Genomic DNA, 27,124 nt, shown 5'->3' with positions numbered 1-27,124 from the left:
ATGAAACCTGGATTGCATAAGCTTTGTTTTAAATACTAATGATAGGCATGATTGATGTAAGGATCTAGATATTAATTTTTTTCTTGGAAGTTCTAAAAACAAATCCAAACACATTTCAATTCAACAAGTGCTGACTGATCATTCAGTTATCAAGGTATTATAAGACAGACATTGAATCATTAACAAACATGATTGCTTCTTGAAATGTATACCCCAATATTTAATATAAAACACACATGTGAATGGATTAATACAATTAATTTTTAAATGACTACAAAGAAAAGAAGAAGAGCTTATGTCCAATGTGGAGAATGGAAAAGCCTCATAAAGGAACAGATTTCAGTGCCAGATAGATAGTGGGGTTAAGTGTCTACTAGTTGGGAAAAAAATCACATTAACAAAGTCCTTGAGTTAAGAAAGAACAGAATGCACTCAGGAAACACTGAAGGGTTCAATTTGATCAGATTATACTTGAGTTGGCAAAACTTCCATCCCCCATAACTAATTGGTAGTAGATGTCTGAAGTTATAAAAGATTCTATGACTATATGCAGGTTCAATATGAAAAAGTGCCACGAGCAATTTAGTCATGCTGCTAGGAGTGAGGATGAGAGGAATGCCAGCCCATGGCCAACGTATTTGCTAATTAGGGAATAAGACATCCGAGGCATAGTGAGAGGTTAGGATAGATGGTTAAAATAACCGAAGCTCAGAATCTAAAGGGCCTTAAATTCCAAGGCAAGGGGTTTGTGTTTTATTCTTTTTTTAAACTTTAATTACAGAAATAATATAAAGCTTGCTGTAAAGGATTTTTAAAAACCCAAAACTATGTATAGAAAAGTGAAAACCTCCTCAATACTAAAGAAGGAATAAATTTGTATATATTCTTCCAACTTTTATACATACATAGACAAATGGGTGTAAAATATATATTGCATATAAATTGTTTCAATATAAAAATAGGTTCCCATTATACATATAATTCTACAACTGGTCTTTTTATGTAGACGTCTTTTCATTAAAGTATATAAACATGTATCTCATCTTTTTTAACAGCCATATGACATTTTATTGTATGGTGTATTACTCACCTATCCTTTAGCTAATTGGGAAACATTGAAATGTTTCAATGGGAAAATGATTATAAATTTTTAAAATCTGAAAAAAAGTTGAGATGATAAATTTTTGAAAGAGAAATAGGAGATAAAGAAAATAGAAGATTATTACAATATTCTAAGTAAGCTCTAATAATGAGAACTTGAACTGAGACTAACTAAAAGGATGTTTCAGATAACGTAATCAAAAAACAGTTAATAATTATCCTAGTTTACCAAGTGGGAACAAGAAAGAGGAAAGAGAGGAAAGGCCCAGTGGGAGGTGATTAGGGGGATCAGGAAGCTGTCTGCAGAGAAAGGGAACAGAAGGAAGCAAACATATTTATTAGGGAACTGTCCTATCTTTCACCCTTGTTTTCTAGCCTCCCATCTTATCAGTTGCCAAGTTACATAAGCCTGATCACAGTAGTATTTCCCAAACCCACCCTATTTTATCTATTCCTGCCATCACTATCCCCATTAATGCCCCTATTATCTCCCTCTCAGCACTGCTCTCCTGCTAAATCACCCAACACTGCTGTCAGATTAATTTTACTACAGGTCAAAGGTCAAGATGGTTCAGGTGGCTAATGCTCACTAACACATACTAGATATCTGCTACATGCTGGGCACTCTGTCTGCCTTTAATAAAATGTTATTTGTCATCAAATCCTCAAAGAAAGCCATTTTTTGGTTTCGCAACTGGTGAAATTATTTAACCTCACCCTAAGAGTCAGTTTCCTCATTTGTAAAATGGGGATAATAGTATCCGCTTCATGCATCTCTTGCATGAAAAGTATTAATGAATGTTATTCATTTAGTATGATGATACTACACAGTAAACATTGGGAAAGTTAGCTTTCATCACCATGAGTTCTCAACCAAACTCCCTTTGCAGACTGCCCAACTTCACAACTTTCTTGCCCATTATATGTTTCTTTACATAATCCTGGTTTTCATATCTCACTGCCTTAGCCCTTGCTGCTCTCTTTGACAAGAATGGCTCCCCTGACATCTCTATCTGCATCCTTGTAAATTCTCCTCACCCTTATAAGTCCCAGTCACATGAAAACATTCTGTGATTTTTCCCATGTAGTAGTAATCTCTCACCTGCCTCTACTGCTACAGCACTGTATGTGTAGCTACCTAATAACACTGATCTTTCTCTTGAATTTTATTTTTATACATATGATTGTTTACATGCCTTATGCATATGGCTTATACTTATAGGTGTATACATCTTCACTTCTAGGCTCTGAGATTCTGCAGAAGTTGAGGACAGGGCCAATTATTTATTCTTTATAAAATCTAAAATGATCATTTTACATAATAGACACAACAAAAGCATTTGTTGGAGTCTATGCTAGATAATTTCTATTTGTCTCTCCAAACTTCACTCTGCCGTCCACATTGGCAAGCTGATCCATGGATCCCATCAGTAGACAAGGGAGAGGAACATGCAAGGGAGGAGAGAGGGGTTAGGTACTGGCCCTCTCATCTTAGAGTCATCTTGAGCTGGCTGCCTTCCTAGACTTAATTGCTCCCCAAGGTGTCCAAATGTACAGGAACTTCCTCTTTCAAAACCCAGTAACTGTTCTATTCAATTGTCCATTTGGGCCTAAAGATTACTAGCCCTAAGTTACTATGCAGCTCCTACATTTGTAGATTTCTTGAAACCCTTGCCCTTCGAATTAGTCTACACTGAATATGCCCTTTTTTTTCTTTCTTTCTTCTCTTCCTTTTTTTTTCTTTTTCTTTCTTTGCTGGGGCCATCTGCTGAAAGCTTGGGAAACTTTTACAATAAATAAAGGGAATAAGATTTGGGAAAGTAACTCCTTAAGCTCTGTCCCATCAATCAAGTAAGAGGAAAAGTCTTTACTTAGCCTGACGAAGACAATAGTGTGGTTGGAGCCTGGAGGAAATTGAAAAAGGATTACAGGCTGGGCTGGGCACAGCATCCCTTGGGTCCTCACGGCCAAGCCAGGTATGCGCAGATGCCAGGTCTTCCCTGGCAGCTCTGACGCGCCCGGACTCCCTGAGCTGCACAATGAGCCAGGTCTGGAAATCTCTCCTGTCTCCATGCCTTGACCCACTGGAGAGCAGATGGTTCCTGTTCTAAGAGGATTTTCTGCAGGGGCCACTCTGACAATGCCTCTGCCATGTGGCTGAGACGGTCTTGGTGCTCCGGCCAGGTGTCAGGCCTGAGCCTCTGAGGTGGGAGAACAGAGTTCAGGACATTGGACCAGCAGAGATCTCCCAGACCCATGTAATATCAATCAGCGAGAGCTCTCCCAGAGATCTCCATCTCAACGCTAACACCCAGCTCCACTCAATGACCAGCAAGCTACAGTGCTGGACACCCTATGCCAAACAACTATCAAGACAGGAACACAACCACACCCATTAGCAGAGAGGCTGCCTAAAATCATAATAAGGTCACAGACACCCCAAAACATACCACCGGATGTAGTCCTGCCACCAGAAAGACAAGATCCAGCCTCATCCACAAGAACACAGGCGCCAGTCCCCTCCACCAGGAAGCCAACACAACCCATTTAACCAACCTTACCCACTGGCAGCAGACACCAAAAACAACAGGAACTATGAACCTGCAGGCTGTGAAAAGGAAACCCCAAACACAGTAAGTTAAGCAAAATGAGAAGACAGAGAAACACATAGCAGATGAAGGAGCAGGGTAAAACCCACCAGAACAAACAAATGAAGAGGAAATAGGCAGTCTACCTGAAAATGAATTCAGAGTAATGACAGTAAAGATGACCCAAAATCTTGGAAACAGAATGGAGAAAATACAAGGAAGGTTTAACAAGGAGCTAGAAGAACTAAAGAGCAAACAAACAATGATGAACAACACAATAAATGAAATTAAGAATCCTTTAGAAGGAATCAATAGCAGAATAATTGAGGCAGAAGAACGGATAAGTGACCTGGAAGATAAAATATTGGAAATAACTACCACAGAGCAAAATAAAGAAAAAAGAAGGAAAAGAATTGAGGACAGTCTCAGAGACCTCTGGGACAATACTAAATGCACCAACATTCAAATTATAGGGGTCCCAGAAGAAGAACAGAATAAAAAAGGGATTGAGAAAATATTTGAAGAAATTATAGCTAAATTCCCTAATATGGGAAAGGAAATAGTCAATCAAGTCCAGGAAGTGCAGAGAGTCCCACACAGGATAAATCCAAGGAGAAACATGCCAAGACACATATTAATCAAACTATCAAAAATTAAATACAAAGAAAAATATTAAAAGCAGCAAGGGAAAAGCAACGAATAACATACAAGGGAATCCCTGTAAGGTTAACAGCTGATCTTTCAGTAAACACTCTGCAAGCCAGAAGGGATTATATATTTAAAGTGATGAAACGGAAAAACCTACAATCAGGATTACTGTACCCAGCAAGGATCTCATTCAGATTCGACAGAGAAGTCAAAACCTTTACAGACAAGCAAAAGCTAAGAGAATTCAGCACCAACAAACCATATTTACAACAAATGCTAAAGGAACTTCTCTAGGCAGGAAACACAAGAGAAGGAAAAGACCTACAATAACAAACACAAAACAATTAAGAAAATGGGAATAGGAATACACATATCAACAACTACCTTAAATGTAAATGGATTAAATGCTCCAACCAAAGACATAGACTAGCTGAATGGATACAAAAACAAGACCCATATATATGCTGTCTACAAGAGACCCACTTCAGACCTAGGGACACATATAGACTGAAAGTAAGGGGATGGAAAAAGATATTCCATGCAAATGGAACTCAAAAGAAAGCTGGAGTAGCAATTCTCATATTAGACAAAACAGACTTTAAAATAAAGACTATTACAAGAGACCAAGAAGGACACTACATTATGATGAAGGGATCAATCCAAGAAGAAGCTATAACAATTGTAAATATTTATGCACCCAACATAGGAGCACCTCAATACATAAGGCAAATCCTAACAGCCATAAAAGGCAGAATTGACAGTAACACAATAATAGTAGAGAACATTAACATCCCACTTTCACCAATATACAGATCATCCAAAACGAAAAAAAATAAGGAAACACAAACTTTAAATGACACATTAAACAAGATGTACTTAATTGATACTTATAGCACATTCCATCCAAAAACAACAGAATATACTTTCTTCTCAAGTGCTCATAGAACGTTCTCCAGGAGAGATCATATCTTGGGTCACAAATCAAGCCTTGGTAAATTTAAGAAAATTGAAAACGTATCAAGTATCTTTTCTGACCACAACACTATGAGACTAGATATCAATTACATGAAAACACCTGTAAAAAATACAAACACATGGAGACTAAACAATACACTACTATATAACCAAAAGATCACTGAAGAAATCAAAGAGGAAATCAAAAAATACTTAGAAACAAATGACAATGAAAACACGATGACCCAAAACCTGTGGAATGCAGCAAAAGCAGTTCTAAGATAGAAATTTATAGCAATACAATCCAACCTCAAGAAACAAGAAACATCACAAATAAACAACCTAACCTTACACCTAAAGCAATGAGAGAAAGAAGAATCAGAAAACCCCAAAGTTAGCAGAAGGAAAGAAATCATAAAGATCAGATCAGAAATAAAAGAAAAAGAAATGAAGGATATGATAGCAAAGATCAATAAAACTAAAAGCTGGTTCTTTGAGAAGATAAACAAAATTGATAAACCATTAGCCAGACTCATCAAGAAAAAAAGGGAGAAGACTCAAATCAACAGAATTAGAAATGAAAGAGGAGAGGTAACAACTGACACTGTAGAAATACAAAGGATCATGAGAGATTACTACAAGCAACTTTATGACAATAAAATGGACAACCTGGAAGAAATGGAAAAATTCTTAGAAGGCATAACCTTCTGAGACTGAACCAGGGAGAAATAGAAAATATAAACAGACCAATCACAAGCACTGAAATTGAAACTGTGATTAAAAATCTTCCAACAAAAAAATCCCAGGACCAGATGGATTCACAGGAGAACTCTATCAAACATTTAGAGAAGAGCTAACACCTATCCTTCTCAAACTCTTCCACATATAGCAGAGGGAGGAACACTCCCAAACTCATCCTGCAAGGCCACCATCACACCCTGATACCAGAAGCACACAAAAAGAAAACTACAGGCCAATATCACTGATGAACATAGATGCAAAAATCCTCAACAAAATACTAGCAAACAGAATCCAACATCACATTAAAAGGATCATACACCATAATCAAGTGGGGTTATTCCAGGAATGCAAGGATTCTCCAATAACGCAAATCAATCAGTGTGATATACCTTATTAACAAATTGAAGGATAAAAACCATATGATCATCTCAATAGATGCAGAAAAAGCTTTCGACAAAATTCAACACCCATTTATGATAAAAACCCTCCAGAAAGTAGGCACAGAGGGAACTTACCTCAACATAATAAAGGCCATATATGACAAATCCACAGCCAACATCATCCTCAATGGTGAAAAACTGAAACCATTTCCACTAAGATCAGGAACAAGACAAGGTTGCCCACTCTCACCATTCTTATTCAACATAGTTTTGGAAGTTTTAGTCACAGCAATCAGAGAAGAAAAAGAAATAAAAGGAATCCAAATTGGAAAAGAAGAAGTAAAGCTGTCACTGTTTGCAGATGACATGATACTATACATAGAGAATCCTAAAGATGCTACCAAAAAACTACTAGAGCTATCCAATGAATTTGGTAAAGTAGCAGGAAAAAAAATTAATGCACAGAAATCTCTTGCATTCCTATACACTAATGATGAAAACTCTGAAAGTGAAATTAAGAAAACACTCCCATTTACCACTGCAACAAAAAGAATAAATTATCTAGGAATAAACCTACCTAAGGAGACAAAAGACCTGTATGCAGAAAATTATAGGACACTGATGAAAGAAATTAAAGATGATACAAATAGATGGAGAGATATACCATGTTCTTGGGTTGGAAGAATCAACATTGGGAAAATGAGTCTACTACCCAAAGCAATCTACAGATTCAATGCAATCCCTATCAAACTACCAGTGGCATTTTTCACAGAACTAGAACAAAATATTTCACAATTTGTATGGAAACACAAAAGACCCCGAATAGCCAAAGCAATCTTAAGAAAGAAAAACAGAGCTGGAAGAATCAGGCTTCCTGACTTCAGACTTTACTACAAAGCTACAGTAATCAAGAGAATATGGTACTGGCACAAAAACAGAAATATAGATCAATGGAACAGGATAGAAAGCCCAGAGATAAACCGATGCACATACAGTCACCTTATCTTTGATAAAGGAGGCAAGAGTATACAGTGAAGAAAAAACAGCCTCTTCAATAACTGGTGCTGGGATAACTGGACAGCTACATGTAAAAGAATGAAATTAGAACACTCCCTAACAGCATACACAAAGATAAACTCAAAATGGATTAAAGACCTAAATGTAAGGCCAGACACCATCAAACTCTTAGAGGAAAACATAGGCAGAACACTCTATGACATAAATCACAGCAAGATCCTTTTTGACCCACCTCCTAGAGAAATGGAAATAAAAACAAAAAAAACAAATGGGACCTAATGAAACTTAAAAGCTTTTGCAGAGCAAAGGAAACCATAAACAAGATGAAAAGACAGCCCTCAGAATGGGAAAAAATATTTGCAAATGAAGCAACTGACAAAGTATTAATCTCCCAAACATGCAAGCAACCCATGCAGCTCAATATCAAAAAAACAAAAAACCCAATCCAAAAATGGGCAGAAGACCTAAATAGACATTTCTCCAAAGCTGATATACAGACTGCCAACAGACACATGAAAGAATGCTCAACATCATTAATCATTACAGAAATGCAAATCAAAACTACAATGAGATATCATCTCACACCGGTCAGAATGGCCATCGTCAAAAAATCTACAAACAATAAATGCTGGAGAGGGTGTGGAGAAAAGGGAACACTCTTGCACTGCTGGTGGGAATATAAATTGATACAGCCACTATGGAGAACAGTATGGAGGTTCCTTAAAAAACTAAAAATAGAACTACCATATGACCCAATAATCCCATTACTGGGCATATACCCTGAGAAAACCATAATTAATAAGGAGTCATGTACCAAAATGTTCATTGCAGCTCTATTTACAATAGCCAGGAGATGGAAGCAACCTAAGTGTCCATCAACAGATGAATGGATAAAGAAGATGTGGCACATATATACAATGGACTATTACTCAGACATAAAAAGGAACGAAACTGAGTTATTTGTAGTGAGATGGATGGACCCAGAGATTGTCATACAGAGTGAAGTCAGAAAGAGAAAAACAAATACCATATGCTAACACATATATATGGAATCTAAAAAAAGAAAAGAAAAGAAAAGAAAACGGTCGGAAGAACCTAGGGGCAAGACGGGAATAAAGATGCAGACCTACTAGAGAATGGACTTGAGGATACGGGGAGGGGGAAGGGTAAACTGGGACAAAGTGAGAGAGAGGCACGGACATATGTACACTACCAAATGTAAAACAGATAGTGGGAAGCAGCCACATAGCACAGGGAGATCAGCTCGGTGCTTTGTGACCACCTAGAGGGGTGGGATAGGGAGGGTGGGAGGGAGGGAGATGCAAGAGGTAAGAGATATGGGGACATATGTATATGTATAACTGATTCACTTTGTTAAAAAGCAGAAACTCACACACCATTGTAAAGCAATTATACTACAATAAAGATGTTAAAAAAAATTAGAACTGCTGAAGAAAATGCTTTAGGAATTTAGTTATGGGTGAATAAAAGGATAGCAGAACAGCATGAAGGCCCTAATTGCACAGAACTCAACTGGCAAGCTCGCCTGAATTTCTCCAGCAGTGCTTTGCAAAACAAGATCAACGGAGTTGTTAAACAAAGCAAAGCAAAACAAAACACGAGTGATAGGGTTTGATTAAATTTGGAATGATGGGAGATTAAAGAATCATTGGATCCAAAGGTAATAAGAAAGGTTACAGCCAGGCCAAGGTAGAAATCTGAAGGCAGGTGAGTGAAGCCAAGAAGAGGTTAATGGGTGATCTTTCACTTACAGTTCATTTGGAAGAAACATCAACTTGACTAACTGTGTAACATTATTGATGGCAAAAGGCACAGTGTGTTTTTTAAATTTTACCCCCAGATACAGCTCTGCTTACTTGCAGTATAATTTATGTGCTAGTAGTCAGGCTGCTTACAATTTAAACTACCTTTTAAGATAATAGGATTTGGATAATGTTCTTGTTATTCAGAAATTCCTCTTTGGGCTCCCTCTGAAAAACTGATTCTACATATTCACTTTCTGGAATTCAAATATTTAAAGCTTTTTCATTTTGCTTCAGTTCTTACTTAGCGTCCAAGAATTTACACTTCTGACAAATTGAGAACAACAACAAGAGTTTAGACCTAGATGTAAAACAAGCACAAGGGGAAAGGAAAAAAGGAGAGGAAATGCAAAATAATCACATTAATGAAAACAATCAAGTTCTTGATTGCAATATGAAAACAGGAGAAACTGCTGTGCTAACTCACAAACTCTACACAATGGTTGCCAGGGGAACAATACTTGTACATTTCCTGGTTCTCAAAAATGTACCATGTAATGTTTGTGTCTCTTTTCTTCATTCTTTAGAGCTCAAATCACAGAATCCACTAAGCAGGCAACATATAAAAAGGCACTGATTTTTTTCTTCAAAAGTCATGAGTGCTGTATGCAATGAAAATTTCTGCTCTCCCTGGAGCCTCTAAAAATAGCAAAGTGTAAATTGGTTATGCCTCTAAGTATCTTTCATTTTTGTTTACTCTTTCTACTTTTAGACTGTAAGTTCCTCCAGGGCAGGCACTAGATCTGCAATTTTTATGTAATTCCCCACATAAATTAAAGCAGATATAAACCTAGTATTACATATAAGATTAAAAAGTAGTTTTGGAAATTGTGAATTGGTTTTTCTTTTCAATTTGTTAAAATGAACTCAGGTGTTAGATATTTACCATCAGTAAATAATCTCATCTAAGAAACAGGCTGCAGAGGGAAAAGTGTTTTTCTTCCATACTGGGTAGTATGTGATGCTCCTATCCTGGTTTGGCCATTTCTGCTGCCTATTCTAGCCATTGCCCCCAGTGGTGAATGCTGCCCTTCATTTGTGTGACAAAAAACCCCAAATGGATTAGTCATGAAAAACTTTAAGACTATAGTTAGGGATTTACTAAGACTAATATTAAATCATTAACTAAGACTTGGTTCAAGGCATATACTGCTTATGAAAAGAAAATGAATTCTTAGTAATAAGACAAACATAAATTAATTAATTCACCTGTCAAATATAGACACATGGATTTATTAAATATTTATTAAAACATTTATATAAATGCACCATAATTAGTGGGGATATAAAGAAGACAACATTTTTACTTTCAAGAAGCTAAAAACACGTTATTTTTTTCCATGGGAGAAAAATATTTACTCTTTCTATATTATCCTAGTCTCAGCTGGTTTATAAGTAGAATTTCAATTTTAGATATTGGTAAAGCAAGACAACAAGCCCAAAATGGAGTTACTCATGCTAAGCCCCATGTCACCAAACTGAGACTTAATTCAGTTTCAGTTCTCCCAGAAATGCAACCTTAAAGCAGTCAGTCAGGAACCACCTGATCAGCACTAGTGGGGCTGTCTGCCTGACAGGCCCCTGCCATCCCCTGAAGGAAAGTAACTGCATTAACCCACCGCTTCTTGGCCTAGTTTACTTCCCTCGTTCCTGCTCCCTTCTGCCTGTAAGTCTTTCATTTTCAACAGCTCCCTGGAGCTCCTTTCTGTCTTCTAGACTAGATGCTGCCCAATTCAAACTGACTTTTGCTCAAATAAACTCTTAAAATGTTTACTATGCCTCAGTTTATCTTTTAACAGTTCTGTTAGTAACAGTAAGAAGCGGGGACCGAAGGAGACCCCCGACGGCCCCAGGAGCAACGAGCAACCAGACACGGTACCTGCTGAGCCGTGAGCTCGCTGCGTCTCCCGCCTCAGGAGGTGCTGGGTCCGTCCCTCGCGGAGCCCCGGCAGCTTCTGCCTGAGGAGCTTTCAGGCTTTATTTGAGCGTTTCTTTTCCAGACCGGGTCTAGAAACATCCAGAGGTGGGCCGGGTCCGACTTAGAAACCCTTCCGGGTCAAAGGTTGAACCGCGTCCGACTCAGAAGGCGGACCGGGTGGAGGGTCGGACAGCCAAGGAGTTAGAAGCAGGACTAGTTCCGGGTCGGACTGATTTAAGCCGGACTGGGCCTAGCCTGAGGTGTCAGGTGAATACAATTTTCTTTTAAGGCCAAACAAGCAGGTTAATCTTACCCAACGTAATCCTGAATTACAGCGACCACAACAGAGAACTTTTTTTTTTTTTTTTTATGCGGTACGCGGGCCTCTCGCTGTTGTGGCTTCTCCCGTTGCAGAGCACAGGCTCCGGACGCGCAGGCCCAGCGGCCATGGCTCACGGGGCTATCCGTTCCGCGGCATGTGGGATTTTCCCGGACCGGGGCACGAACCCGAGTCTCCTGCATCGGGAGGCGGACTCTCAACCACTGCGCCACCAGGGAAGCCCCAGAGAAATTTTAATGTAGATTAGTTTATCCATTTAGGAGGCGCCTCAAAGAAAAAGGGGTCTCAGCCAAGCGCTCACTACAAAGCGTAGAGGGAAAACCATTTTCCCTCCTCTTAAGCTGCTTGTGACCAGCCTGAGACCCGCTGGGACGCCTCGCGCGCTCCGGAGCCTGCAGAATCCTGAGGAAACTGGAAGAAGCCGGCAAAGGGTAAGAATTCTTATCAAAGTCAGCTCTCCTAGGCCTCTATCTGTGGTGCCTGGTCGCGAGAGGGAGGGAAACCTTCACGTTGTCCTTTCCTTTCAGATTGGCAGGCAAAAAGCATGTGTGAGAATTAAATATTTGAAGCATGACTTGTGAATTTGCTTTCGGATACCCACTGGTTGTCCACCTTTTCTCTCCCAGGAACAGCTATTGCCTTCTTGTTTGTCTCATTTTGTGCCCTGAGAACTTGACTTGGCTTTCTGCCTGACTGGGGCACGTGGGTTCTTATGTGTTCAGGCAGCTCCACTATTAGGTTGGGGGATCCCCAAAATATGGCTGGACAGAAATGTGGATTGCATTCCATTGGTGGCTAGGGCCCTACTGTTGCCAACACTCAGAGGAATTACCTTTTTCTTGGTTGTCTTTGGGAGTGGCTCTGGATCTTGGGAGGGAAGTATTTTTTGCACTATCTTTGGGGATGCCTCTTGTCTCCTTGGAGTTGTTCAGTACTGTCAAGAATATTTACTTTTTGTCCCTGATGAAAATATTCAGAAGGATTTTTTAAGAGAAAACATTAATCAGTTTACTTTGACTCCCTGATATAGCCAAATCAGTACAACTAGTTTGACCCACCCTTAGATGTTGGTTGGAGAGACAAGCCAAAGTCTCAAGTCATTGTTTTTGGACTTAGTCCCTTTGTGAAGTGGCTGGACAGAGGTACCATAGGAGCAGAAATACATCACTATTCTCAATACCTGATTTTCTAACCACCCTACCCCCCAATTTTAAAACCTATAGTAGTTAAAACTTACATGCATTCATCATCATACTCTATTTGATTTTACGAAGAACCAAATCCCTATTTTAGTTAATATAGCATACAGGAAAGATCACAGACTTTGTGATAAGTCAGAGGTTCAGTTTCTAGCTAAGTGAGTGTGGGCAAGTTACTCTTTGAGAATCAATTTTATCACCTCCAAAATGGGGAATAATCTCTACGTTGCACAATTGTGTTGAGATTTAAATGAGATAACCTGGTCCATGGTAAGTACTTGGTGATAGCCTTTATTTCTAACTTTTCATTGACGTATAACTAGCATATAACATTATTTTAGTTTCAGGTATACAACATAATGATTCAATATTTGTATACATTACAAAATGATCAATAAGTCTCCTTAACATCCATCACCATACATAGTTATGATTTTTTTTCATGTGATGAGAACTTTTATGTAATATAGTGTTAACTATAGTCATAATGCTGTACAATACATCCCCTTGAAAACTTTTTTCACCCACCTACCCACCCCACCTTTTCTGGAAACCACCAATCTGTTCCCTGTATCTATCTAAGCTAGGGGTTTGCTTGTTGTTTTGGGTTTTTTTTTTTTTTTAGATTCCATATATAAGTGAGGTTATGGTATTTGCTTTCTCTGACTTATTTCATTTAGTATAATACCCCCAAAGTCCATCCATGGTGTTGCAAATAGCAAGATTCCATTCTTTTTTATGAGTGAATAATATTCACTTATTCCATCTGCCAGAAACACAATTTGGCTTTTATAAACTAGTGAGTTTTGCATTATTGTACCTATCATATAGATAAAATTTTAAAATGAAAGTTATAAGATCTATGTGTTTCTGTATGTTTATGTATGTCTTCATATGTCATAGATGTGTGGTTTTTTCCTACCTCCGGTGGTATCACGAAAGTTAATTTATAAAGAGGTCTATTTAATTGGCTTAAAGACAAACAAGCATTTATGTAAATCAAGTATACTCTCAGAAATATAGAAACTAACCCAAATGTTTTTCAAGTTCATGTGATCTAAGATAATCTTCAGAAAATAAAATCTAGTTTAAGTTTGTTGGTTTAATTAAAACAGGCATGTCTTTAGAGTTATCAGCATTAAATATAAAACTTTTATTCTTCATAGGTTTAGTAAAATTCAAATAAGCTCATGCTGTCTCTATTCCAAAATTTGTCATCAAGAAAGATAATTTAAGGTGATGGTTAGCTGTTTAATGTCTCATCAGATTTTCATAAGTAATCTAAACATAATTGTCAAGAACAAGTAAATAGATTTATAAAAGTTTATAAATGAACTTTTCAACAATAATTCTACCTTTTGGTATGTCTACTTTAAGAGTTTCCAAAATCTTTTTGGTAACTTCAAATCTTAAAGTTATACTTAGGTAAGTTAAATGATGGATATTAATTGAATATCTAGATTATTTCCAAATAAGATAAAATACTAAAATATTAACTGAACATAGATATATCAACTTTTGTTCCTTTTACAGAGGAAATAAAGATATTTGGGTTTATTGATAAACATTTTGTGCCACTTTGGAAAATGTACTATGAGGAAGAATATGCTTCTATAAATTATAAAATGTATTTATGTGGGAAAGAAAACAACAGTGTATGAAAAATAGGTAAGGAAAGTAGAATAACTGATTGTTCCAGAATGAGAACAAACGAGTAAAAACCAAAGGACAAAATCTGAATGGATATTAAAAAGTTGTAGGTTTGTGGGAAAGGAATCTTTGGAAAGGAATCTTATGTGTGGTCAAGTGACTGATATTGGAATGGATTTATTTAAGTTTTAAAAAATGAATTTCATTTCAAAAGTACACTAGTACAAAATTAGAATTTAGTTTTCTCTCTTAAAAGGACAAGTTTTTCCCTTTTTTAAATTGAAGTATAGTTGATTTACAGTATTTGTTTCAGGTATACAGCATGGTGATTCAATGTTTATACATTATACTCCATTTAAAGTTATACCAAAATACTGGCTACATTACCCTCTGCCGTACAATATATCCTGTTGCTTATTTATTTATTTATTTATAATAAATTTATTTATTTTATTTATTTATTTTTGGCTGCGCTGGGTCTTCGTTGCTGTACGCGGGCTTTCTCTACTTGCGGTGAGCGGGGGCTACTCTTCATTGCAGTGCACGGGCTTCTCATTGCGGTGGCTTCTCTTGTTGCGGAGCACAGGCTCTAGGCATGCGGGCTTCAGTAGTTGTGACTCGCAGGCTCTAGAGCGCAGGCTCGGTAGTTGTGCACGGGCTTAGTTGCTCCGCGGCATGTGGCATCTTCCTGGACCAGGGCTCGAACCCGTGTCGCCTGCATTGGCAGGTGGATTCTTAACCGCTGCGCCACCAGGGAAGCCCTGCTTATTTATTTTATACATAGTAGTTTTTAATCTCATAATCTTCTACCATCTTGCCCCTCCCCCCTTCCTTCTCCTCACTGGTAACCACTAGTTTGTTCTCTATAACTGTGAGTCTGTTTCTGTTTGTTATATTCATTTCTGTGTTTTATTTTTTAGATTCCACATATGTTATAGAGTATTTGTCTTTCTCTGTCTGACATATTTCACCAAGCATAATACCCTCCAGATCTATCCATGTTGTCACAAATGGCAAAACATCCTCACCAATATTTGTTATTTGTAGGCTCTTTGATAATAACCATTCCGACAGGTGTTAGGTGATATCTCATTGCAGTTTTGATTTGCCTTTCTCTGATAATTAGTGAATATTGAGCATCTTTTCATTTTCCTGTTGGCCATCTACATATCTTCTTTGGAAAAATGTCTATTCAGATCTTCTGCCCATTTTTTAATCAGGTTGTTTTTTGGATATTGAGTTGTATGGGCTGTTTATATATTTTGGATATTAACCTCTTATTGGTCATATCATTTGCAAATATTTTCTGCAATTCAGTAGATTGTCTTTTCATTTTTTTGATGGTTTTCTTTGCTGTACAAAAGTTTTAAGTTTAATTGGGTCCCATTGAAAAGAATACATTTTTCTTGGAGTATTAGTCAGCTCTTTGTCTTTATCAGGTTTTACATTACTTTACAAAACCTAGTCTTTTCAATATTGAAAGAGCTAAATTTTGTTCACAACTATGTAACCTTCTATATTTACCTTTAAAATTGTCTATTGCCACTTTGGTAAAATAGATAATTAAGTGTTATTTCATAATAATCTGTGACCCTATTCATTCAAATGCTCAAACCTTTTGATGTTTTGACAAATTCCCAAAATCAAATTCTAAATGGAGTATTTTGACCTGAAATTAACCTTGAGATTCCCCTAGAGAATGTCAAAGGATTTGTTTCACACTTTGTAAAAGAGAGATGCTAAGTAAGAGATGTTATGTTTACTTGGTGCATTAAATGACATAAGAAGAATTGTCAAATAAGTGATGATAAGCCTTCTTACATATTTGTATTTATATTTATATCGTTGCAGGTTATCAGTAAAAGTGTTCTAGAAATTGTATGAAATTTCTAAAAATCTGATATATTCTGATATATTATCAATCACCATTCCAGTCTTAACATATTGCAGGTCACAGAAATAACCAAATTTCATTGTCTGTTCTAAGGAACTCATCAAATCTTTAACCATGGGCATTTTTAAGTCTTTTGTCATTTACAGAGAGTTATTGTTTTACCCTAATGCTTTCACAAAAGTGAGATTTGTGGAAAGAACTCTACCGAGTACTTTTGACCAATGACACTGCAGCCAAATTACAAGTCAAAACTTGGATGCATATTTCACAACTGAAGACATGTGTTCTACCTGACATTTGATCCTGTGCAAATGCTGGAGGCCTCAAAATCAAATTTACTAGGAAAAGAAGTAGCTGACATCAAGCTAGACTACTTCCTCTCAAGACTTTCTTTACATTCTTCCTTTCCTCTCTGTCATCCTTTTCCTAATTCTTACACCATGAAACTCTTTATAATTCTTTTCTTCACCTTTTTTCTTGCTCTGACCTAGAAAGATAATACCACTGTTCACATATCTCAGGTTATTATAAGGGTGTGGGTAATCTAACCACCAAATGATGGTTGGATTTGCCACAATGCTAGTGATCCTGTAGTTCTTTCCATCACAAACTTCTCCCTGATATCCAAAGTCTCAGGGTCTCTGGAACAAACTCAGCCCCCTCTCTATAATGTCAGACTCCTAATCCTTAGTGTTTATTTCCTTGTCTCTGGTTAACAACTCCAAACTAGCAGAACATTTCATTCAGACTCTGTACAAAGAAGGGGACACAAGGCAAAAGTAACCAGAATAAAACCACCTGTGCAGCCTATAGACCCTTAAATTTTACTGACCTCCATGGCAGTCACCTTTCCAGTCCTGAGCCACAGTCTCAAATGGGAATTACCAGGAGGCATAGAAGATTCACAATTAGTTTCCTTTGGCAGATCCCTACTGCCCTGGCTAGGAGTAAGTACAAATGAGGCTGTGATCAGGAATCTCTCCTTAACTTTCATTGCAGAATCTTCTGTTAAAGCAGTAGATGCCTGATAAAAATCCCTAGACTCTCTGGCCAAAGTTGTTCTTGATAATAGGATAGCCCCTGATAATAGGATATCTTTTAGCTGAGCACGGAGGTGTTTGTGCTGTGGCCAACACTGTGCTGCACTTGGACTGAGATTTCTGGGGAAGTTGAGACTCAGCTACATAAGATCACTGAACAAGCCAGCTGGCTTAAGAAAGTGACTCCTTCAGGGCTTCCCTGGTGGTGCAGTGGTTCAGAGTCTGCCTGCCGATGCAGGGGACACGGGTTCGTGCCCCGGTCCGGGAGGATCCCACATGCTGCAGAGCGGTTGGGCCCGTGAGCCATGGCCGCTGAGCCTGCACGTCCGGAGCCTGTGCTCTGCAACGGGAGAGACCACAACAGTGAGAGGCCTGTGTACCGAAAAAAAAAAGAAAGTAACTCCTTCAGTGGGGTCTTTCTTTGATTTGATTCCGATTGGTTTCAGTCTTAGGGACCATGGTACTGAAGTGTACTCCAGAAATTGGGAATTATCCTACATATAACAATCATAGTAGTCTCCCTGGTGTGCTGTATCCTCTCAAAAGCTTAAAATGCATGTTTACAGCCTCTAACCACCAAGCAAATAATCTCCCTAAGACTAGAACATCAGAAAAGAAACAAAGAGAATGACCAACTTAAAGAATGTGAACTCAACATCATGATCTGTGAATACCACACAGAGATCCTACAAAAGTTGAGAACTCCAGAGTGGTAGCTGGGAGTAGAGTTAATGCCTTAAAAGTTGATCATATCTCTCAGCCTGAAATGCTGATAAAAAGGGGGGAATTTTTAAAAACAAGACAATTGGCCCCAAATGGAATTGCTTTTGTTAAACCCCATATCACCAAACTAAGGCTTAATTATACTTTCATCTCTCCCAGAAATAGAATCTTAAACCAGCCAATCAGAAGTCACTTGATTAGCACTAGTTAGGTGATCTGCCTAATAGACCCTTGCCATCCCTAAAGGAAGGTAGCTTTGCAATAACCAACCCACTTTTTGGCCTGGTATAACTTCCTTGTTCCTGTTCCCTTCTGCCTATAAAAGTCTTTCATTTTTTCAGCTCCTTAGAGCTCCTTTCTATCTGCTAGATTAGATGCTGCCTGATTCAAATTGATTTTTGCTGAGATAAACTCTTAAAATCTTTAATATGCTTCAGTTTGTCTTTTAACAATACTATTGCTAAAGAAAAATTATCCTGACACTTGTAAAAATGGCAAGAAAGACTTTATTCAAGACTATTGCAATAGGGGAGAGAAATCAAGCTCAACTCTAAATATAGCAAAGCCAGCTGGGGATTTTTAGTCAACAAGCAGAGTGAGGGGGTTAGTGGATAGAAAATTACTGAGAGGAGACATCAGGGGCAGGGAGATTCTTGCTAACGTGACTTAGAATTCTTACTGAAGGCAAGCCAGGATTATCAGATATCAACCATGGGGGATAAGGAATTTGATTATATTGAGGGTGGAGGGGTTCTCATTAAACTGATTCAAGCAGGAATTTTGCTACAACTAGACTATGCAGCCAAAGACAAGACCTAAAGACAAGGCCTTGTTGAAAAGATAGCTCAGAGGAGTTTGTCTAAAGTTTGATTAAAAAGAGAGTGTTACTATACTGATGCTGCTTTGCTAAATAGTTGAGTCAAAGTGTCTTCAAGTCAGCTTGTATGATTGTAAAGGCAACCATGCATGGTGTACCAGGAAGTTCTCTAATGATCTTGAGACCCAGCCCTCCCACATACCTTCTTGGGTGGCTTGGGTATGTCACTTTTCTGCTCAGGGCCAGTTTCCTCATCTGTAAAATAGGAACAATATCTGCATTAATGGACTATTTGTGTAGCAGATAAGATGATATATTGAAAATGCCTTGAAAACTCTAATTTGCTATGCAAATGAAAGGTACTTTTGTTGTCAAGAATGCCTGTCTCTTCCTTGTTCCAGGGAACTCAAGTCACTACCAGCCTGATGCCTTCCATACCACAGATTTAAGTAGCTATAACTCCCTCTGTATGGTGTTAATGCCTCTCTTGCAGCCTTTATGATTTTGTCTTGCAATTATCTAGTTACACAGCTTTTCATTCCGGTACTCTTTTCCCAAGACAGGCAACATACGTATTCTTCTTTGTGCTCTCAATTCCTGTGGCATATATTTCGACTTCAGTGAGTATTTGCTGAAAAGACAAATAGTTATTTCACAGTTCCAATAACATCTACTAAGAGTTCTTTGTTTCTCTAGTTTTCCTAAAGCAGCCTCCTCCAGCAACCAAAGAAACTCTTTTCCTGGCTCTCCTTTTATATTAGCAGACCAGAATGAAGTCACATAGAGTTTATATTGAAGAAGATCATGTGAAAAAAAATCACATGTAGTCGAATTTGTCTTTGAAAAAGGCCTTGAGTAGCCCTTTGTTTCTCTCTTGCAACCTCTTTCATTAGGTCACTGAAAGCAAAAAAAAAAAAAAAAAAAGAAAAAGAAAGAGGATTTCACATGAGATCTTGTAGGTAAGCAAAGCTATTTTTTTCGTAAGTTAAGTGTATATATACTGGTGTTGCCTTGTACTGTTGGGTCCTACCTAATTCCCCTCCTCTGATTTTCTTTTCCTCTTAGCTGGAAACTTGTCATTCTTGTTTAGGTTCAAACCTATATTCGTTTCTATCAAAGGCTCTGCAAGGCAAGAGAACTCAATGTTATGGTTCACCATGTGGGCAATTAGCAGCAAATTGTTGTCCCGACTAGTTTGGCCTGACCCTAATTATTGGTCCCAATTATGTTAGTGGATTTTTACCTTCTTCCCAAGATCACATTCTCTGCCTCATGCTTCATGAGTTAACTGCATGCCTGCCTTACCTTGATGCATCAGCCTCTGTCTGAGGAATCTGCCTGGTACCCTATTCCTCTAGGAGGTGGCAGTGGACTTAACAATTGCTAATCAGCTTCTCCTCATACATGTGGGAGTTCTAATTTCTTTCTCTTGTTCTCACAGTCTACCTACATTCTTGCTATATATTTCAGATAGCTTTACCTGTCAATACCTTTGCCTATATTGTCAACAAACCGATCAAGTACTTTTTTTTTTTTCAATTGCAAATGAGACTCTGCCCCAAGCCCAACAGCTGGTTCCAGGTCCTCACTTTCCTATCTTGCTACTGTGAATCTCATCATCATATCATCACATCATGAATCTAACTCAATTGCAGCAGCTCAGATGAATGGGTGCCTTTTAAAAGAGACCAGACTGTTGTCAACCACAACTAATATAGTATAAATAGAATTAAACCTTTAACACAAGAATCATGTATTAAACGTTAACATATTTCCTCACACATCAACTATCTGGTGGATTTTATTTTTATGAAGAAAATGAATATCCAAAAATTTGTCTTCAAAGCATTAATTCTTTGAGTCATGAAGGGGTATTTTATTTAGGGAACAGAATCCAACAATGGATTTAACTCATAACCTTAAAATGTACTCAAAAGGTGATGTAGAATGATCTCTTCATCAGGAGAAAATGAGGAGGAATGAGAGCCAGACGGTGGTCACTATGAGATCTGTTGAATAAAAGTGATTAATTTCACAGATATGGGATTGATGGTCTTCAGTTTGAAATTTTTATATACTGTATCTCTACTTATAGAAGAATCCTGCATATGAAAACATTGATTTATCAAACAGTTTAATTTTCTTGGAGAGTTTCCAGCAGTGTGTGTTTTCTTAAAGAAACACATATATACACATATATACAGTTCTGTTTCTTGAATTAGATTTAGAAAGTGTTGGAAGTGGGCTATAAAATCAAATTCAGGAATGAGGCAATGGTGAAGATTTAGACTTATAAGACAGACCAAAATGAGAATTGGCTCATTTGTGTAGCTTCAGTCTCCAAACACCTGAGCTGAGATATGATAAGAAGTATGCCTTATTTCACATAATAACATGATTTGAATTAATTCTTTCCTACTGCCTGTTTCGCCTTCAAGCAATTGCAATACCTTTGACCCAGCTGCACAAACATAGCAAAATCATGGTTCTTTATAGGCTCTTGGTTGTGTAAAGGAACAGCAATAAAAATCAAAGTGAGTTTTAGGAGTATCATGTGAAAAGCTGTCCGCATGTTGAAAGGTACTTGCTTTTTGCAATTCAGAACACTCTCTTCTAAGGAAAAAAAAATCAAGACTCAAAAATCATGATTGGATTTCCATTGATGTCTCATTATTACTAGGAGTCCTGTGTGGTCCTAACATTTACTACTTTGTTATATGAGTACATGGAACAGTATAAACACTCTGACCCTTAACTCAGGCTCTCATCAACCATACCCCATGCCTTCCTAGTCTGGTCTGTTATCAACATAAAAATTGAGAAATATAGGATTTAATAACCATATTTAATTAATTTACCAAATAGATTCAAAGCAGGTATAGTTAGAGCTATTAGGTAGCTGATTTTTTCTGTGCACGTTATAAAAACAAAAAAACTAACATTGTTCAGAGAATAAAAAGATTGAGCAATGTATTTTCTGGGGTAATGGTTTGAAGGGGCCTGGCCCAGAGGAGGGTGGGAAAAAAAAAAGATGATGTACAGCATGATTTTTCCTTGAAGCCGTTTTCAGCTTTTTACAAAGCATGACAATACTTTACTAATCTGTTTTCCTGACTGTGATCATAGCTTTTAAGTCATACACTTAAAGAGAAAAAAAAAAAAGCATTCTCTCTACTGTTCCCAGTCTTGAGAAAAATTCTGTTTCAAGTTTACTGAAGTCATTTGGTATTTTGATGGAGATAGGATAAGACTATATATTCCTCAGGAAAGAGCAGTGTGGGAACATGGCATGTACGAACTCATATTAAGAAACAATTATAAACAATCTGAAGAAAACTGGGGTTTCATGAACATCAAAACAGGAAGACAATGGTATAAAAATAATCTAAGAGTTGATCAGGTTTACTGGGGGAAAAAATGCCTGCTATTGTTACCATTATCAGCCCGCTAGAATTAACAAAAAATGTTTTCTGCTGTGAATACTGTTGACAAGGGGAAGTTGGTCTAAGATTAGCTTTTTCCTTTTTGCTTTAATTGCCTGGGAATCAACTATCATTTTATTTCTGGGTTCATTCCACTAATTTATAGCCTAGAAACACACATGTGGGCTTAATTCATGGAGAGCTAAGCTAATCTCCTATCTGAGCTCACTCAACCTCATCATTCAAATTCCCCCAGTGATGGGGGAATTTTTTTTTTTAAACATCTTTATTGGAATATAATTGCTTTACAATGGTGTGTTAGTTTCTGCTTTATAACAAAGTCAATCAGCTATACGTATACATATATCCCCGTATCTCCTCCCTCTTGTGCCTCCCTCCCACCCTCCCTATCCCACCCCTCTAGGTGGTCACAAAGCACCCAGCTGATCTCCCTGTGCTATGTAGCTGCTTCCCACTAGCTATCTGTTTCACATTTGGTAGTGTATATATGTCCATGCTACTGTCTCACTTCGTCCCATCTTACCCTTCCCCCTCCCCTTGTCCTCAAGTCCATTCTCTATGTCTGTGTCTTGATGGGGGAATTTAAAGGACAATTGTTTTCTCTTTATTTCCATAATTTCATGCCTGTAAATCTTCATATTTCTTACATGATTTCATAAATTATATATAACTTCCAAATTGGTTTATAATTTACCTCACTCTTGCAAATAAAGTCATTTGCTTAAAGTCTCTGAAAATGATATATGTTAAACTAGTTGTAAAAGAATTTGAGAAGCATGAGGTTGTTTTAAATCACCTGCGCCTTGCCTGGAAAGATAGAAAAAGTAAAACATACTGTAAAACGATGACAAAGAGAGACAGGGGGAGACAGCAAGTGAAAGATTTCAAGAACTACTTTTCCTTTCAATGATTTTGTTCTTAGGATTATTTTACACACGCACACACACACACACACAGAATCTGTAAAAACTCACAACTCTTCTCAATAATACAGTCCCCCTACTCCACCCCCATAACCCCTGTGCTGCCCATGCCCATTTTGCCTCTGAGGGATATCTTGGATTTGAAAATTGTGATTGTTTAATATCTGCCTTACAATTCTCAAGAAATTTTCAAGTTCAGTACTATTTCCTTTAAGAGCATGTTATCAATTCCAGGATGTGACTGTATACAAATGACCCTAAATCATTTCTTGATTTATAAAGTTAATATTTCTAGATAACAGAGAGATTGTATTTTCTAATCTCTTTTCCATAGCCTTTCCTAACCATCATGGATTTTCTAATGCTCTACTTTAGAAGCAGTAAGATTATTAGATACTAGCTATGTAAACATGTTTAAAATATGACAGTTTCATATCAGAAATTTAACCAAATCTATAAATTGAATACATTAGTAACTGCAATTAATATTGCAAAGTCCCCACAGTTCAGTTGACATATGGCTCCATTGATTATAACTTATATCAAAAAAGAATGAAATTTATTTAGCAGAAAATTTTGGCAATTTATGTTTATAGTAAAAAAGGCTCAATTTTTACATAGTTATGTAATCCTGGATAAATGAATGAAAAAGTAATTTGAGTTTTACTTTTGGAGCTTTTGCCCTTTCATACACAGGAAGGTGAATTCAGTGGTTAAAAATACAAAAAATAATTATTATAATTCATTCAAGACTGTCTATATAGCACATTATCTTTACAAGGATACATAGCCCACCAATTTATTTCCAAGCTATCACAGACAAAATTACTTAAAAAGAAGTTTCCGGGGCTTGCCTGGTGGCGCAGTGGTTGAGGGTCCGCCTGCCGATGCAGGGGACACGGGTTCGTGCCCCGGTCTGGGAGGATCCCGCATGCCGCGGAGCGGCTGGGCCCGTGGGCCATGGCCGCTGGGCCTGCGCGTCCGGAGCCTGTGCTCCGCAACGGGAGAGGCCGCAGCAGTGAGAGGCCCGTGTACAGCAAAAAAAAAAAAAGAAATTTCCTCACTAATTAAAGTTAATACTCAATTACCCATTATTGAAATGGTAGATAAACTAAGGTGAAATATATTCAGATATTTTGATATCTGAGCAATAAGTCATTTGGCTTCAAGGACAAGCATGTAAATCTTAGCTGTATGTCTTGGGGGAACTTTTCTTTTAATACTGTGCTTTTTATATTTTTCATCTGTCAAAGTAATTTATAATCTGTAAATTGTCAGCATAAACATTGTAGTTATGCTTTGCAAGTGTTTATGAAAACTTTGGGCAACATTATTGTGCAAATCTGAATTCAGATACCTTATAATCAACCATGAAATCTTTAGAAGTGGCATTTAAGATGATGTATTTACATATGAGCTTTGCCTCTGGGGTAAAAATTCACTTATGCCTTTCAGTTGCCTTCTTGTATTGCAGAGACTAGAAAGCTAAAAATTTTCCTGTTTCCCAGGGAGTTCCTTGGTGGCGTAGTGGTTAGGATTCTGGGCTTTCAGTGTTGGGACCCAGGTTCAATCCCTGGTCTGGGAACTGAGATCCCGCAAGCTGCACGGTGTGGGAAAAAAAAAAAATTCCTAATTCCCTTGTAGCCATCACTCTAAATGGGATTTAACTTTATAACTTTATATATTCAGATGCACTGGTACAAGATTTGAATTGAATTCAGAACTGAGTTATTTGGAACAAAAGGTAAAGCATCCATCCATTACAAGGCATCACAGTAACAATACCAATTACTGAAAAATTTGACAGAGGAACCTTAGCAATGGTAGTGAGACTCTGGAGCTGATAGTTGTAGAAGTGACGTCTTAACTGCACCAGCAGCATCCTGCTCATGGCAGAGCTGCTGGTCCCATAGTGGTCCGATTCTGTAGTTTATAATTTCTACCACAGAGTCTTTCTTCCCAGAGAACACAGGTTTAGGGAGTCTTTGTCCACCCAAGACACACCTAGAAAATCTGGACAGGAGCTGCAAAATGACACATGGGAGCTACAGCCTGGGCAAGGTAGCCTGTTAAAACAGGTGAAGAAATTTAGCTCAGAGAGGTTAAGGACCTGTCCTTGGGTCACATTGTAAGATACTCTGTGAGAGAAATTCAAATTTAGTATGACTCAGGCCAGAAGGCAGCAGTACATCAATACTAGTGGTTGAAATATTGAAATATTTCTGTAATGGTTGGTAAATAGCCACTGCCTTGAGTCCTCTGTATGCCCCTGACCCTTCGCTTAGGACCCAGGGGACTTCCTTAGCAGCTAGAAATGAATAGATAATGGCTGGTGTAGCAGGGGGTAATTAGTATTTTAGCCATTTCTTTTCTGATTGTATGACTTGTGCCATCTAATTGCTAAATATTTTTATTTTCACTCCTGGGTGTGACTCTTCAGGCAGGTGCTTTTTACCACACCAGGTTATGTCTTTGCTTAATACTTTATTGAATTCAACAGAATACTTAGATTTCAAACTGAAGTAACATAATTTTTATCTCTCCTTAGAGCAATAATGCCATTACTGTTTTTGGAGGAGGGAGAAAATGCTAGAAACTCAGCAATTCTCTGTCATCAGAGTGGTTTATCCAAAGATGTCAATCTATAAAATTTTATTTTGACAGGTGGATAGCAGCCTTATAGCTCTGGTGAAATGCTTAACAAATTGAAAAATGAATTTGAGATGAAAGCCATCTATCTTGGTGCTAATAACAAACACAGAGCATAATCTTGAATACATAAGATTTTATAACTTTCACATTTGTAGAGAGCCAAGAGAAAATAAGCCAAAGGCCATTAAGCTATACAGTGCTATGCAACTGAGTTATTTTACTTCAGGAAACACTAGGTGTTATGACAAAATTCTTTACTTACATTTATACCTCTTGGTATCTGGGTTTGACAGCTGCATTTAGCAACAAACATACAGAATAACCCTCTTCTTATTATTGCTTGTTATCATAAATTACTCCCAAATTCTCAAAATGCAAAATTCCCTAGACTTTCTAGACCCTTGATCAGTAATGAGTGAGTCATTACACAAAGACTGCTGGGATGATCAGCCTTTATCCGAGAAATGGAAGATAGATTTTTTTGTCTTTCCTGGCACCTAATTCTGCTGTAAAATAAATGTGTCATAATTTATTTAAAGTTCAGGGAAAAGAGAAAGCCCAGGAGTTCCTGAACTGTAGTGTACTTACCTCATGGAAAAATTATATCTGGTCAGATAACTGCTACTACTGAATTTAAAAAATAATACTAAACATAATAGCATAATGGATGAGAGTAGAAGTTGGAGAAGTCACAAAATTCTCAAAACAAAATACAAATGTTCCCATCTCTAGGCTTTACAATTTTACTGGGAGAATTCAATAAAGAGTGAAAACAAAATTGTTTTTTAAAATATTAAAATAGTTGAAAAATAATGCTTGATATTGTGGTAAGCATGGGGAAATGAAAATGCATATTTATTCCACTCTGTCCTAAAACTCCACTAATATGAGTACAAATAAATATATCAATAAGTAAAATATTTTTACAGAGCAGGCTACTGCCCTCATAATCAAAAAGAATAGGAGAGGAGAAAATAGAAGAAAGTTGGTAATAAAAATTTAGGTGATGGAAATAGTAACTGACTTAGCAGAGTGATGAAAGCTGAAACTAAGTACTTGCATTTATCATTTACTAAATATGTATTCAGCACCTACTATGTACCAGGTCCTGTTTAGAGAGAAGCAATAGAGCAGTGAATTAAAAAGGCAAAAACTCTGCCCTTTTGGAACTTAAATAAAAGAACCCACAGAGAAGAAAGTTGATTTGTATCGCAAAACTGTAGACAATCTGAAAACAAATTTAGGGCATAAAGTATCAGATTCCTTCTCCTAC

Source organism: Delphinus delphis, chromosome 11, assembly GCF_949987515.2.
Source record: "Delphinus delphis chromosome 11, mDelDel1.2, whole genome shotgun sequence".
Taxonomy (NCBI): Eukaryota; Metazoa; Chordata; class Mammalia; order Artiodactyla; family Delphinidae; genus Delphinus; species Delphinus delphis.
The sequence above is the reverse complement of the archived record's forward strand: the minus strand, read 5'-3'. Positions refer to the sequence as shown.